Here is a 15,183-nt window from a genome sequence, read left to right as displayed (position 1 = left end):
CCCCCCACCAAGTGCCTTCAGGGTGGTCTTTAGGAGTCCATTGCAGTGTTCAACTTTCCCAGCAGCTGATGCATGATAGGGGATATGATAGATCCATTTGATACCGTGTTCTCTGGCCCAGGTGTTTATAAGGTTATTCTTGAAGTGAGTCCCATAGTCTGACTTGATCCTGTCAGGGGTGCCATGTCTCCACAGGACTTGCTTTTCCAGGCCCAGGATGGTGTTCCGGGCTGTAGCATGAGGCACAGGGTAGGTCTCCAGCCATCCAGTGGTTGCTTCCACCATGGTCAACACATAGCGCTTGCCTTGGCGGGTTTGGGGAAGGGTGATGTAGTCAGCTTGCCAGGCTTCCCCATACCTGTGCTTTGACCATCGCCCACCGTACCACAGAGGCTTCACCCGCTTGGCCTGTTTGATTGCAGCACAGGTCTCACAACTGTGGATGACCTGTGAGATGCTGTCCATAGTAAGGTCCACCCCTTGGTCATAAGCCCATTGGTACATTGCATCTTGTTGCTGATGACCAGAGGCATCATGAGCTCAAAAAATGTTCCATTTATTTCTGGCAAATTGTACACACCTTTCTTACATTGGCTCTATCCTAGACCAGTAATGGGGAAAAAATTTCCCCCTACCTTAAAGATACTGAAATTATGGGATAAAACACAAAGAAAATGAGGGAAGTCTCCCTTGCAGATAAAACACACAGGAAAGTTTCAGCAACCCAGACTCCATGCAGCCACCAGCTCTGCCCAGCACAAGCCATAAAGATGCACCTCTCACGCTGCTTGCTGCGGCACATTTCCTTCCATTATGACCCTAAAAGCAACTGAATCCCTCCCAGCATCTCAAACACAGCCTGGGTGACAAGTAGGGCCTGGTTGACAACTAGATTAATCCTGAACCAGGCCACCTATACATAATGGCTGCACTTTATTGACAAAAAAAGTACCAAACAGAGCACTTCTCTGCACACACACGGCCACAGAGCAGCTGAGCGTCCAGATCTAGGACACAGGAGAAAGGAAGCTAATGAGAGGCAGAGCTTGATCTGCAGCAGAGGTAGAGCATGGAATCGCTTTTCAACTCTTCCAGCCAGCTTCTACTGGTAGATTTACATGCAAGTCTTCAATCAAGTCTTTGAAGAATTATCCAGAGTACCCTGGGCAAAAACAAACTGTTTAGAGAAAGAAGAGAGTCTGGAGCTGCTCAGTGGTTCTTTTTGGTTGAGCCGAAACCAGAGAAACCCATCACAGCTGCAATTTTATCATCCTCTTCAAAGGTCAAATCTTCCTCTGCATGCTGCTTCTTCTCTCTCTGCTTCTCCTTCTTGTAGGCTTTGGCCTTCTCTTCCTCCTCACAGAGTTCCTTCATCCTCTCCTCAAGGTCATAGTCCTTCTGTTTCTCTGCCATCTTCTTGTTCTCCTCAAAGCATTTCTTCACCTGGTCCAGTGTGGAATGCTCCACCCACATGGACATGCCCAGATTCCTCTGATGTTTTTTGCCATTAATGTGATCCAAGAAGTTAATGGAATCTTTCACCACACAGTCACATACATTACAGTAATACCCTCCCATCCCTGACTGAGGGGTAGTTTTGGTGATGACAATGGTTTTCCCCAGCTTGGATTCCAGGTCCACTTTGTAGTCTCGGTGCCGCAGAAGATCCCTTTTGACAGGCTGAGCTGGTTTGCCATCTTTCTTTTCTCTCTCCTCTGTGAGCTGCTTCTCTGCCAGTTTCTCGTATTCATCCTTGTCCCACTTCCGGTGGAAGTCCAGGTTCTTGGTCCCACTGCCTGATGCCATGGCAAGCTGAGGACACAGCACCAGGAACTGTTATTCCTTTTTCACCCTTCTCTCTCGATGCCCTCGAGCCACACGCTGGGCACCACGATCTGTCTTGGTTTGAAAGACAGGAAAGGAAGGCTAAGGAAGGCTGGAGCCTCCCTTGGAATGGAAAATGTAACCCCCTTCCCTCCAAATTATTATAATTTTGAAATTAAGGGGCTTCCAGGGAAAGTGATGAGAAATAGGAATAACAGTTGTCTACTAGTATATATAACAAGGCAATAATACAGAAACACTGCTTAACCTGACAGAGTTACGATACGACCTGACACCCTGCTGGGCAGGGTGGTGGCTGCAGTCTGATTAAGGGGTGACAGATGTGGTTCTGAAGTGGCGGTAAGGAACCCTGCCCCACCTGGTCCTAACAGAAGGTGATAGAATACATGCTTCTGGTTACATCTCACATTGTCACCTAAGACAGCTCTACTGCCTTCTCTAGTAGGCAGCAGGGTATGCTACTGTTCCATATGACCTGTGTAAAGGAGAACCTTATACTGATTGATACATATAGATATTGATTATATTGTCATCTATCAACACAGCAGACACTTCCAAACACACCTTCTTCCGAAGCAGATTGCAGCATTGGGAGCTCATGCAGGAATCTGGGATGAAGCTGCGCCTGAACTTCTGTAGGATGCTGCTGGGAGTGGTTCCTTATTTTCACAAGCACTTAAAAACTGGGAAAAGTCCTTTCCATTTATCACTGTTGTTTATATTGCAGTATTGAAATACAGTTAACTACAGTAAGCATAATAATTTATCCTGTGCTAGCACCTCAGCCAGACCAGTTATTGATCAATACATGTTCACACCAAAGGCTGTACAAGAAGCACACAAGGAGGGAAGTCTGCACAACTTCGCTTTTTTTAAATGCCTGTCTTAAGTTTTCATTCAGACATCACACTGGAGACCAAACTGAATTGGCACAGCATTAATTTATTTTTATCATATACATAATGTAGTTATTTTTTAACACCAGCTTTCTCTAATTTGTGAGCCTGGAGGTGTAATTTTAATGTCTGGTCACGAGAGAGACAAATACCACGTGAACTCTTGAGTCTGTAAATGCCAATATGTGTTTGAGTTTATCAGACTTCTTGTGAGTACAAATTACCTTCCCAATTAATTATTTTACTTTTGGGGACTGTTTCTTCAGCCTCACTGTCCCAGTTATCTTCTTGAACACATAATTGGGTTTAAGTGGCTTTTATTTCACACTGGCTTTTGTCAGGCACTTTTCTGTCAGGACGAAGGGGCAATCTGCTGATGCAGATAAGCAAAACTAGCTCAGCCTTTGCCATGTTATGTAAATAGCAGATTTGTGGTGCTGCCCCAAGGAAGATCATTTGTATTTAATTGGGCAGTCTCTAACGTCTGTATTCCAGAAAGATTTGACCTCAAACGCACTGAAGTTGGTGGAGGAACCTCCCTGTGTTTTGAAAAGTCTGATCCAGACTGCAGTGGTGCTGAACTTAGGCTTCTGGGAGCAAACACTGCTGACAGCTTCATGCTTTCATCCTTCTCTGATCCTTCAAAATTTTGTTCAGCAATCAAATTCGGCCAGTGTGAGAGACGATACAAAACAAATTTAGGAGCAGGATTTATACAGTTTCCAAATGTGCTGGCAAAATGAATTCTCAATTTTCTTACGTGTTTTTGTCTTGGGGTCACCACCACTTTTCCTACCTCCCAAACATTTTGACCTTCTCCAGTTAAGGAACAAAACTCAGCCAGTGGCATCTTAAGCAATCCCAACAAACAATGGAACCATCCTAGTTCTGAAAATCAAACCCTCACATCACCTGTTTCACAAGAATCCACCTCCCAAGGTGTGCCTGAATTGGTTAAAATGGATAAATAACTTCAAATAGAGACATTAAAATTTCCTGTTGTGACCATTGTGTAGCTAAAAAAAAAATTGCATTTATTGACAAATGTATTTGTTCTTATTGTGCAGGCAACATTTACAGCCTCTGATAATTTGTTTGCTCTGTTTATTTTACTGTGCTTAGAAGACAACAGCAATTTGCATTCATTTGCATCTCATTTTAAAGGACAGTGATAATAAGAAAAGTTGTGGGGGGAATGTGTGCTTGTATGAGTTTTTTATATAAAAGAATATATATGTACATAAACAAAATTCTTCATTTTCCTATAAAGTTTGAGAGGAGATAATTTCTGCTGCTGGTGGTTTTTTACTGTAGCTCTCCCTTGTACTCTTCTTTCTATTTTGCATGCTTAAAGTTTCAAAATCCTGCACAGATCCTATTTATGTAGGACAAAAATTATTCTAAAGGGCAACAGACTACTAAAAAACCACTCAATGAAGCTAATTGAGGCTAACATTTTAACACATGCTGCTTGTTGCACATAGCTCTTTATCAGAGCCATTGATCAGGCAAGCTCAGCAAGCTCTCGGAAAAAAAAATATCCCCAATTTTTGTTTTTCCAACTAGACCAACATTTTCAGTTACCAGGGAATAAGAAAAAAAGGTACTTTTTTTAGACCAAGAACGAAAAATAGAAGTGCATAATTAACAAAAAGTGGACTAGCATGGGTTGATGGATGTCTTAAATGAGTGGATTTAACAAGTGATTTTATTTTATTACACTTTTTCCGTGGTGTATGCTTGGTTAATAATATGGCACACATAAGCTGCAGACAAATAGGTTTGTATGGACCAGTTGGTCTGATTCCGAACTGTTGGCTTGCTCATGGAATATTCATGTTTAATTTATGGACACTTGCATCAACAAACGTGTGAATAAAAGGGATGGGTAGGAACACACAGCAGTTACCACTCTTGCTGATGCTTGCCAAGATAGACTTTCCCTGTTGTGGGAGGCAGGGAAGTGGCTGAGATACCCAGGATGCCACTCCTTGACAGCAGGGGAAAGAGGAAAGCTAGCTTTTGAAACAGTAAACTCTGCTAAGCAGCAATTTCAGCAATAAAATATGTGTTTCTCAGGCTCCCAGGCCACATATTTGACTATTAGGTTTTGGTTTGGAGGTGTGGGTTCGTGTGCTGGCATTGGTTAAAACATTCAGCACAGGTGAGATGATAAAAAATGCATCCAAGTATCCACCCTGTACGTGGCTGTGACTGAACGTAAGAGCTGGGGTGGTTAATGTGGGCTGCTCGGGGGGTGCACACGGGAGTAGGATAAGGCTGGCAGTCCAAGTATCGCAGATAAAATCATCAGAGGGACAACGCCTGGGTAGTGTGTGGGATCAGGTTTAGCCCCTGGCAGCGTCCCCTTAGGTGCCCCTTTAACTCTTCTTTGATTGCACACAAAAAGAACATTAAACCCACCCGTTCTTCTTTCCTTTCACATAATCGCTCAGATAGGAAGTGTGAATTGCTGTTTGTGAATGACCCCTCTCGGGAAGGGCCCCTTGCCGGTGTCAGGCAGTTTCCCTGACCTGCCATGAGTTGTTAGTCAGCTGTGACTCAATTTTTTGAGCCTACTCATGCCGATATCCTGCAAAGAACTTCTGGAAATCACAATGACTCAGGCTCAGTTGAGTAGGTCCCAGTGAGGCCATGAAAGTGGGATGAATTTATCCACAATATTTTTAGTGCTGTGAGTTTCTTTAAGCCTAAGGAAATACTTGTACCCTGTAACAGATCCCATGTCTTCCCAGAAAAGTTTCTTCAGGCTTTCATACAGCTGTTCCTAGGGATGTAGGAATGTCATATCTGTATCACTAGGTCATTTCTTATGCCTCACTTCAGGACATTGTGGTAGGGGTTTAGGTAGAATCCCTGTTGTTTTTAAAAGATGTGTTTGAGCTGGGCCTATAAGGTGCTGGAACAGATTTTATTGGATCAGCAATTTGAAGTATTGAACGAACTATGGTGGAAAACAACTAATACAAGCAGTGAAAAACATCATAATGCTTGCAGGGGTTCATACAAAGTCACAAGGAGTTCAGTGTAGGTTACATTGGCCAGAGTATTTTGCCTTGGACCCATTGTTTTCATACTTTTGTTGGAGTTTTTGCCTCATAGTCCCATCTAGGAGAGGGACAGCCTTGTTCCTAAATGCATGAAGCATTAGATCTATCCCTGCAGGAGCACCCTGCGTGTTCCTGCTTGTTCAGAGGAGAAGCAAAAGGTCTGTGGTAACTGTCAGCTTCTGTGCTACACCCACCAGGTAGCTGCCTTCTGTCTGGGAGGTTTATTTTTGTTCACACATGCGTATCCCATAGGGGAAGCGTGCTTGCATTCCCATCCTCCGTGAGAACCAGCAGAGCACTGAGTCCTCCACAGCTTAACTGCTCATTCTCTGGGCCACTGGTTGCCCATCCTTCTGTGTTTCTACCTACTCACTTAGTGGATTTTGGCTGATAGGAAAAAATCCTTTGGTTTATGTACTTGTATTTTTGGGATATCGCAGAGCTTGGCTCATTAGCCAAGATATTGAGCTGAACAACACTTAAGTCTGTTCTGTGCCCTAAGGACCTCCTCATTTTAGCAGTATGGATTGATAGATATAAATACAGTGGAAAATAACTCAGTTTGGTGATATGAAAGGAGAGCAACACTGCAAAAAATCTTCTAACTCCCCACATTCAGCTTGAATAAATCCCACAGCTCTCAGGACCACTGATGTTATCTCTGAACATAGTCCTGCTGCAGCCAGCAAATTGAGGTGTGTGCCTTCAGCAGAGACATTTCAGAAAAATTCTCGTGGAAGAAAAAAATTCTAATCCTGGCCCCTGTTTGCTCTGTTCCCAGGTCCAAGCCTCCATCAGAGCTGTCCCACACAAAACCGTTCCCCCACAGCCCCTGCCTTTGGAAAGCAGGGGATAAATGAGAGATAATTGCCCAGAGCTAACACTGATAACGGGAGGTTGAGCTGATTAAACAGAACTCCGTGGCATTTACTGTTAGCACCTGAAAAGTAGCAAACCCAGGGGTGCATTGAGCAAAGTGTCAAATCCCCCTTTTGTCAGATGTTTGAACACGTCAACCATTTCTTGGTTACATTATGGACACACCAGTCTTTGTCCCTGATTAGTGTATTAATTAGGAGATGAAGATGTTGGAAAGTGGAAAAGTAAAAAGGGCTGATGTCTCTGCTTGGCATAATAAAACCAATCTACTTGACAAGAGGCTAGGTTACTTTTATTAGTGTATTTAATAAAGAAAGAGAAGAATACCAGGGGGAAATTACATAAAGAAGGAAAGGGTTGGCTAATATCTGCAAGACTGTTTTGTGTTTCCACCTTCTGAAAACGAATGATTCATGTTATTTCTGGATAACCTACTGATTTACTGCCAGTCAGGAACCCTTGTACCTAACTAATAGAGTAACACAGCAGGTTTATTCACACAGATGAGGTCAGGAGGTGGCAGCACAAATGGGGCTACACAAGAAATCTACTTGCACTAGAGAACAGCATAATAATGATAATCCAGTGTCCCTTTGCAAAGCCTCATCTGATCCTCTCTGCCTCTCAGACCTCACTGCCCAAAGCGTAGCTGTACACTACAAAAGAGAGAAAAACCTCATGTCTGTTCTTGTGATTTTACCAAGAGCAGAGGTTTCATGTGGTTTTGGTTCAGAGAAAGCACCTGGAAGAGTACCAACAACAGAAATTGCTGTTGGAGGATATTTTATAAAAGATACTTAAATCCTGTTTTGTTCTTATGTTCCTCAAGTGTGTACCGTGGGAATAGTGTACTATCTTTGGACAAAAAGGGATTTCTTTTCCCAAAAAAACTCCTCCCAAACACTTCTTAGAACTTCCTAACATCGTTACTAGCTTTTGAGGAAACACAAAACTCCCAGTCAAGCATTCCTTGCACAGATGACTCAGGTCCCCTAAGAAGAGTCGGTTTCACTTTTGTTCTGTGCTTGGCGCTCATAAAACAGAGAATTTGATGTGACTCCTTCTGTGGAGCTCTGCTAGTTGTTGTTTCATTCTTGACCTGATCTCTGCTCATTTTGGTGTTGGGATTCCCTCTCCCACAGCCAGAACAATTGTTACCTATGCAGATGCTATAGGTGCTGTGCTGGGAGAGAAGAGGAGGCACTCAGAAGGGACTTCAGGAATGTTACGAAAATTAGAAAACCCCAACCCGTTCTGCTGCCTCCCCAGTTTAAGAATTGAGCATCTGAATTTCAAAGAATGCAGTGCAATTTGTGTTTGTGAAGTCCGGGGCTGTAAGAAATGAAACTTTCAAGTTATATATCCAAGATTAGAGCTTAAATGTCATTTGTAAAACACTCAAAATGTTGAGCAGTTCCTGTGTGCCAAACCAGATTGTGACACTGTCCTGTAATTCTTGCTGAAGAGAGGGGAAGCTACAGCTAAAATATGAGCACAGCCTGAACTTCAGTGCTTCTGGATATTGCTGTGCTTAGTCATGCAATCTAATGTTCTGAGGAAACCTTTGTGGTTTTATTATTATTATATAAATTCACTCCATGTACAAAGATATTGTGAGTATTAATCTTCTATTTAAAAAAAAAAAAAAGAATCTAAAGGTAATTCTCAAAAAATGAATATATAAGAATATTTTAATTTTAGCAACCTGTGGATTAGACAGTTGGAAAAGCCCCAATCCCTGAGTTTGGATTTAGGGGGTTTTTAGAAGGCTAAGTTGATTTCTGCTTCCATGTAATGTAAAACTGCTACAGGAGGGAGAAGCCAATAATTTCTTCTTTTCTTTGGCTGCACCTGAAAAATGCTGCAGATGAGTATATCTGCAGCTATGAATTTCAGATAAAACTGCTCAGATATAATCAGCTTAAGGAGAACTATTTTCTGAAGTAAAATGTATATAATTGATGCAGTTTTAACAAGATAAAAATATAATCAATAATCCTTTGTTTATAACTTTAAACTTTCCTTAGAAAGTATTGAAAGTATGTAATTTAGGATTTAGTTAAGGTCATGAATATGTTTGGGGTGCTTTTTTTGTTGTATATTGCGTGTTGGTTTTTTTTGCCCACAAACAAAAGCACAGCCCTCAAGCCTGAGCTGTTGTAGTTCCTCTCTCATATTTGAGAGCTTCAGCTCGGTGTAATTTTATATGACAACCCTTTGCCTTCCTCTTTCTCTCGCATTTTGATCCTTCTCAGAAGATGGAATAGCTATAAGATTGGTTTTGCTTTGATGTGAGACATCCTACACCTTCCTGGCATCCTGGAGGTCAGCTTCGAGGCAGGAGATGGAGCTGACAATTTCTTTTTGTTGTGGTGACAACGATCTTTATTTCATTTGCTTGTGTTTAAACACGAAGGTAAAGGCACTGGTAAAGGCACTTAGCCCGGGCAATATTCCCTGACACTTTGGGAATTGTGCACAGGGAGTTTTCCTGGGGACACAGCTGCAAGGACATCTTCCCATCTGTGCACACTGAGGAGATGCTGGCAGCTGCTTTCTATTCTTCACAGGTGCTCTGCTTTGAACACATCAGGTTGCTGGGTGTTGGGACAACTCTCAGGCCTGCACACGTACAGGGTTTGCTGGATTTGGTGTAAAATATCCATAATAGGGAAACCAGGGCTGCCAGAGCAGAGCTATACTCATTTTATTCTTTCCTGCCTCCTTACTTCTGTGTTTCTGAGGTATTTTTAAGCATTGCAAGCCTTTCCAGCTGTTTTCAGGTCCTCACAAAACAGCACAGCTGAAGTCAGGGTGTGCTGTACCCTTCAGTGCTTCCCTCCTTCGTGAGAGCCAAGTGAAGTCACAGCAGGCAGTACAGAGCTCATCAGTGAGGCAGGCAGGCAGGGCTGTGGGAAAACTGTCCCAGGAATATTTTTGGTTGGTGAAAGGATTATAGCCGAACTCGAAATATTTTGTGAAATTATGCCAGTGGTGCAGAAAATCAGTTATAGAAGGGAAAATGCTATGCTCATCCCATCTTGATGTATTCTACTGACACATTTTCAGGATGAAATATTCCTCTTTCAAGAAAAGGTCTTTGAAAGTACCTCTTTCTATGGTCTGCAAACTTCAGTCCACAAAGGGTTGAGAGAAGTCCCTCAGGGGATCAGGTCTCCCCCTTTCCAATTGAAACAATTTCGTATTTAATATCACAAAAACTCCTTTCTGGGGGGAATTCCCAGCCTTTTCCCACCTCGGATCTCAAACCTGGAGGTGAGAACACCTCTAGGGTGTGAACTCCAGGTACTACAAGACAAATTGATGTGACAGTGGTGGAGTCTCATCTGCAAGAACACTTGCTAAATCAACAAATTCCAGCACTAATAAAACCTAGTATTTTTAAGCTTTGGTATCTTTTTGCAATAGGGTTTTGTACACAAGGTAAAACCTTCGTGATTGATCTTTTTGGTTTGACCAGTCTGTCTTGCATCTGTGTTCACCAGGAACAAGACAGTGCAGCTGCATATTTTGCATGGGTGAGAATACCAATAAAATCTCCGTCCTTTACCTGGCTGTTATTTTGAGGAAAATTATAACCTCTTAGTTCATTTTTGGGACTAATCCCCTTCCAGAATGCAGTAATTCTGAGCAAAAGCCTTAGAAGTTACTGGCAGCTAAATCACACCAGTAGGACTAAAACCAGGATCAGTTTTAGTCCTACACTAGGTAAAAATTGTAGCTTTTTTTTTTTTTTTTTAATTCCATCCATTATTTAGATTAGGTTTTGCATAAATGAAAGCCGTGTTAAAGAGCTTTTATTTGTATTTCACATCAAGGCTGGAGGTGTAAAACACATCCATTGAAGAAGGAAAGGGAACACAAAAGAAAAAGTATCTTGAATGCTTTTATTATTAGTCAGTCTCCAGGCAACTCCTGGCTGAGGGCAAAGCTAAATTAAAATATTGTAGTAGCAGACTGATACATATATAAATATATTTACACACACCCCCCCCCTTAGGAGCTATTTTTAACACATGTGCATCTACCATACCTCACATCTGACAGCTTTATTTGAATCTAGGCTATTCATTGGGAATAAGCGGCTAATTAATTTATCACATGAATATCAAATATGCAATTAGTCCCAGAGCACTCAGTATTCCAGCCATTACCACCAAAGTAGTCTCCACACTGCCAACAATGACTCCAAGGAATGAGTCCCATTCAGTGCCTGACCTGCTGTAGAAAGACATAAATGGGCTTGCCATATGCTGCTTGATATTGTACTTATAGTTCTTCCTTTCTTCTTGTGTTCATGTGTGTGTGCAGTCAGCTAATGGGTTCTCTTCAATCACAGCAGTATGAAGGAAGCAAAGGAGTGTTTAGGAGATTAGAGAATGTTGTAGTCACAAAGCCCTGAGAGGAATATTTCTGTCTGAAGGCAATTCTGAAGAAACACACGTGGATGTATTTTTCTTGGTAAGGCAAGAGGTAACAGCTGAAACTGCAGACGGCAAGATCAAAGTTAGATGTTGGGTGGAAAGCTTTGAAAGGGTAATGGAGGTTGTGCATGGCAGAACAGATGACAAAGATGACAAGGGGAGATGGCATTGTTAGTGTCACTTGCTGGGGAGTGATGTGACCAGCACCTGGAGAACAGCTCGGGCAGAGCTGACGGTGTCCTGGAGGGGAACACTGGGAGATTCAAACTCTCAGGCTCCTCTCGAGCACTGTGGCTGTGTGGCTGTTTCTTCAAAAGCCTCATCACACTTGGCAGCTGCATTGCCTTCCTCAACAGCAGGCTCAGTGATCAGACAAGTTCCTAAGCTGATCAGATGAAGCTGAAGCACGGTTATTTACTGTAAAGTAAACATCATTACTGCTGCCCTTGAGATACTTCGTAATTAAGTACAATTTCCCATGCTGGCAAACCTAGTGCCATTTATAGAAATGCTAATTTCTGTTATTTCATGGCTAGCTCTAAAGGTTTAACCTTGGAGAAGATTCTGGGAGTTGAGCAGTTTTAAAGATCAGTAAATGTTACTGTGATTGTAGAAAAGCCTTGCAAGATGATGTCCAGCTCCATTCTTTGTAGCTCTGTGGCACACAGTATTTTAGAGCACAGCAATTAGAAATTGCTTCTGTCGGAGTGGAACATTAGAAGACATTGTTATACAGCACTAGAGCATTTGGTCATAAATCCTGCAATTTGTGATAGAATCTGAACTAATAAAGCGTTAAAAACAAGGCAAAGAATTTCAGTACTTTTTCAAACTCTTCATCTTTTTCTGAGGACGTGGTTTTACAGGGGTGACGTGAGGTTTAATGAGGAGTGGGGATCTATCAGTGCTTTTGTTTTTATTAAGTTGTATTTAATTTCTTAATTTTGTTTAATGTCTGTGGCTTTTGATGGATATTTTATAAGTTGCTGAACTAATAGCTCATAAACAAAGCACAACAGCCATTCTTTGGGTTGCAAAATGTAAGCCATTGTGTTCTCAGCATCAAGCTGCTCGTTTAAATGTTAATATGGAAATTAGTCCTTCAGATTAACCACCAAATAAAGCAGAGGATGAAATGCTGGGGTTTGGCTGAAACAAAGTCTGCAATGGTTGTGGGGGAAAGTTTGTTAATAGTCAACATGAAATTCCTGAGCACTCCAGTGTTTTATAAAAAGTGCCATGCTGCACATGTGGACATCCTGTAGTGTCCTGAAACAATGTGTTTTGCATTCACACATAGTGGACCTATCAGTCAGCCTCAATGGGAGTTTAACAGCAACTTTTTTGTAGCTGTAATAACTGGTCTGAAAGCCAGCTCTGATTTCTTAGGGTGTTGTAAACAAATGCCATTCTGCATAAAAATGCCTTTCCTGTATATTTTTTTTCCCTATAGATTGAAGGAAATGCTTTATAAAAACAATTCTCTTCAAACGCTTAAGGGACACTAATTGCTTTTAATTTCAGTGTGCGATGGTCCTTATCCAAGGAAGTATGCTGCATGGGCTATAAACCATTTTTATATCATATAGGGTTTAACAGAGCATGCCTGGAGTTAGCTGAGCTGCCTCCCTGGTTCTCTGCTCTCTATTATCCTTCACCATGATTAAACCCGCAGTGTTTCACTGCCTGATCGTGAAGGGCATCAGCAAAGATCACTGAGCTCTTCTCTGCTGCCTGCCTCTGAGCAGAGCTGTGTTTCTCTGTTTGCTCAACCACCTTTGGAGCAGAGCATTGCTGTGTCAAAGGGTGGTCACAGCCATAGTAAAACTGACCCTCTGCTATTCCTTTCATGTCCTGTTGCTGTTCCCACAGCAGAAAGACCAGTGACAGCATTGTGCTCAGCAGCCAGGGCATGTGCCTCTTGAACTTGCTTTTTAAGTCCCTTGTGAAGCTGATGTAAAAGTCTTTCCTGCCCTGAGGAGCAGCAGAGGCAAATATCCTCTCTAGAAAGAGATGACAGTGATTTTTTCTCCATCATCTCTTTCCTCTTCATTCGTGTGTGGCACTGGATAGGCTGCACTGCACATTCATATCCACCCTCCACAGAGCAGTGCTTGGGATTGTGCTGGCTTTGCTCAGAGCTGGATCTCACGTAATTCAAGGCCAACCCTTTCATCTCAGCCCTTTCTACAAGGCAAATCCATTTTCACATGTTCACGTTCCTGCTCCCTTTGTGCCAGATGCTGCCACTGCCTCATGGGCACCCCAAAGTTGCACCTCAGGATGGTCCTCTCTGTGGGAAATGAGCAGGTAGATACCACAGTTAGGTGAATAGCTGGGAACAGGTTTATTCAAGCTCAAAATAAAACCAACTCTCTAACCCTTTTCTGTATTGACATTGGAGTATCCACTCACTGTGCCTGCATGACTAGAAAGCAGCTGCTGGCAGCTTTTCAACACTTGGCCATCGCATCCTTTCAATCTTCAGTGTTTACTGTTCAGGCCACAGGCTGCTTCCCCTTTTCTGTTTGGAAATCTCTTAAGATATCATGGATATTGCCAGAAATCAATAACTACGTTCTTGAGATATTTGCTAGGCACCTTAGGGAGTGTTGAAGTTCATGCTCCTGGAGTTGTTTTAAATCTGCTTACAAGGAGCTTTGGAAATCAGATGCACAGGGTTTAATTGTGAAACTGTAGGTGATGGTTTGTCACTCCTGTCCGTCCACATGGGCATCCTCCCATCCTCAGGCAAAGCTGGTTTTGGTGAAGCATCTCCCTGAAGCATCTGATTCTCTCTGTGGAAGGGATGGACCTGATGTCTGATCAATCAGAAATCCACGTGGATAATTTTAAAGCTTCCAGTGCTAGTTCTGGTCCTGGCCAGAAATCAGCAGACTGAAATATATATATGTACATGGCAGTTTTATGTAGGAAAATGGATTGGTGATGTCTTTTTACAAATAGGTGAAAAGTGTAAAGTGTTTGTGCATTTATCTTAAACTGCATGAGATTCTTAACATCACTGAACCATGGCCCCATCCTGATAACATAATGTTCTTTTTCTTCCAGTCTGATCTAAGTGGTTTAAATGCCCTTGGTCTTCTCCTGTTACATAACCAACTTGACACGTGTGATTACTATCATGAAAATACGTCATCTACTCTGATAATATTGGCAGAAATGTGTGTAAGTCTGAGGAAGGGTAACCAGTTCTAGTTATGGCCAAGGATATGAATTCCATTTTGCTTTAAAATGTTTGTGATTAAATGATTGCTATTTGGAAAAAAAAAATGATAGATTTATTCCATCAGTAGAATGACTTTAAAAAAACCCAAATCTCCAAAATATGTAGTAGAATTGACCCTCAGCTATTATTTTCAGTGAACTCCAATCTCATTCACAACCTCAGCACACATTATTGTATTAAAATTTGCAGAGACCCAGAGTATTTTTCTCACAGTAACATTTTCTAGTTGCTCTTCAACCTGAGTAGGATCTGAAACAGTGACCGGGAGATGAAAGTCTCTCTGCCATTTTCAATCCCCTGTGTCATCTCACCATTTTCTGCATTTATTTTTCAGAAATTAATTTTTTAAAAAAGCAATTGTTTCTGCAAACAATCCTTTGAATTCCATCCCAGTGGCACTTTAGAGCATTACTGCAAATTATTCAATTTATATGCATAGTCAAGCCTACATCATTATCCCCATATTCTACTAAGGCAGGAAGAGACAAAAACCTCCAAACCCAACTCAAAACAGCTAGCACTCAGAAAAAAAGACAAGAAGAACGAAGGCAGAAAGCTGACCACTATTCCAAGAAAATATTTTTCACTAGGCTGAAAAAATCCTTAAACCCCCTTCATCAAGGTGATCTTTTTTAGAAAGTCAATGTAAGGAAAGTTTCAAATGACTGCAGTAAACCTCAAAAGATATGCTGTGTTATGAACACTAATTAATGCAAATATTAATGGTTTTGGCTTCAGATGAGATGATCCAGCATTCTTAAAAATTAATAAAAATTATTACAGACTTACTGTATATC

General features: G+C 41.8%; 1 pseudogene; it reads right to left on the bottom strand.

Annotated features, from left to right (window-relative positions):
• Nucleotides 1–1,209: 1,209 nt before the first annotated feature.
• Nucleotides 1,210–1,831, bottom strand: LOC103623352 (annotated as a pseudogene).
• Nucleotides 1,832–15,183: the final 13,352 nt, after the last annotated feature.

Source organism: Corvus brachyrhynchos, unplaced genomic scaffold (assembly GCF_000691975.1).
Source record: "Corvus brachyrhynchos isolate BGI_N302 unplaced genomic scaffold, ASM69197v1 scaffold209, whole genome shotgun sequence".
Lineage (NCBI taxonomy): Eukaryota > Metazoa > Chordata > Aves > Passeriformes > Corvidae > Corvus > Corvus brachyrhynchos.
This window is presented reverse-complemented; position numbering and strand designations above follow the sequence as displayed.